Genomic DNA, 1,630 nt, shown 5'->3' on the forward strand with positions numbered 1-1,630 from the left:
AAAAAAGGAAAAAAAAAAAAAAAAAAAAAAAAAGATGGTAAGTTTTGTTATGTGTATTTTACCACAATTAAAAAGAAAAAGAAGATGAAGAAAAATATTAAAATAGATTAATCCAAAATGAGTACTGCAACTTGCAAAACTGTAGAGATTCTCAGCTCTACGTAATAAGGTGCTGGGGGCTAGATGACAGGAAAAACTAGATAGAATAACCAAGAATAGTTTGTGTGACATGCAGTCAACAGTTGAAATGGACTAATACGTTGTTCCGAGTCAGGTGAACATCATCTTAGGACTCAAAAAAATCATTGAAAAGGAAGTGGAGAAAGCAACTGAAGGCAAGAAGCATACTGTTTTGCAGAGAAATATCAAGGCAACAATGGAGATCTCCTGAGTGGTGAGACATAGTTTAATGTTTTTACAGTGCACAAGTTAACAGACCATAGGTTTAAACACCAATGTTTTTCAGAGCATTTTTCATATTTCTACTACATGAGACATGCATGACGCAATAAAAGTTCCCAATATATACATATTGAATGAAGCAGCCTGAAAAGTTAGAATCAATACTCACATGGAAGTAGAAGAGTTGGTAAATAAAAATCATTAATGTTGAGGGACAGACTAAATATCTACTTTATGGGCTTAATGGCATCACATGCAGTTATTACTCATTTAAAATGCATGTCAGAAATTCTACTGACTCACAAGCCTTACAGGAATCAGTGTTGTGACTTCAGAGCCACTCTAGCATGTAGAGGTGTCTTACATGATATGATCTGCCACACCTTACACACACTAAAATACTTGAAAGAATTGTGCATTTATTCCCAAGGACTTTCCGAATTCTGTTCCTTTTATATATGACGAAAATAAAGGCCCTGATGATGATAAGTTAACATTTCATGAATGCCATACCAAGTGATTTCCTCAGATTAGTCAGTTAATCTTAACCATTCTATGAAGTAGTTCTATTGTTATCCTCTTTTCATAAATGCAGAAATTGAACCTCTTGGAGATTAGTGATTGATACATCTAAAGTTAAGTAAGTGGCAGAGCAAGGGTTCCAACTTGGGCAGACTGACTCGGTCTACTCTCCACAGTAGAATAAGGCAATCGAGAAGATTAAGGTAGCGTAAAGCTTAAACACAGTAATTTCAGTATAGTCTACAGGCAGGAATTCCCTCTCCCCCAAGTCAGATTTCTTGCCTAGATCCTCCTAGAGTTTAAGAATACTGGCTCTAGAACCTGGTGGCCTGGGTTAGAATCCCAACTCTGCAACTCATGGCTGTGTAACATTGGGCCAAGTAACTTAACCTCTCTGTGCTTTAATTTCTTCATCTATAAAATATGGATGATAACAGAAACATTTCATTGAATTATTGTAAAGATTAAAGGAGATTAGTATATGTTAAGCCCTTACTGCTAAGCATATATTAAATATTCAACAACTGTCAGTTATCATTATCTTTTTTTTCTTGTTTAAGATGAAAATGATTTGTAAATAACTACGATTAAAGTTTATATAACAATGTTCAAAACATTCTATGTGACTTTCTCAGGTTATTGTATTTCTGAGTCATTTTAGAAAGAAAGCTGAAAGCTTAGAAAAATGGCAAAGTAAATTTCATAT

At 34.2% G+C, this 1,630-nt stretch overlaps 1 protein-coding gene across 1 annotated transcript in view; it reads right to left on the reverse strand.

Moving 5' to 3' along the window:
* The window catches only part of GLTSCR1L (GLTSCR1-like), a 64,153-nt gene that overhangs the window by 25,647 nt on the left and 36,876 nt on the right, over window positions 1-1,630 (reverse strand). The window lies entirely within an intron of this gene.

This window comes from Galeopterus variegatus, unplaced genomic scaffold (genome assembly GCF_000696425.1).
Source record: "Galeopterus variegatus unplaced genomic scaffold, G_variegatus-3.0.2 Scaffold887, whole genome shotgun sequence".
Classification (NCBI taxonomy): domain Eukaryota; kingdom Metazoa; phylum Chordata; class Mammalia; order Dermoptera; family Cynocephalidae; genus Galeopterus; species Galeopterus variegatus.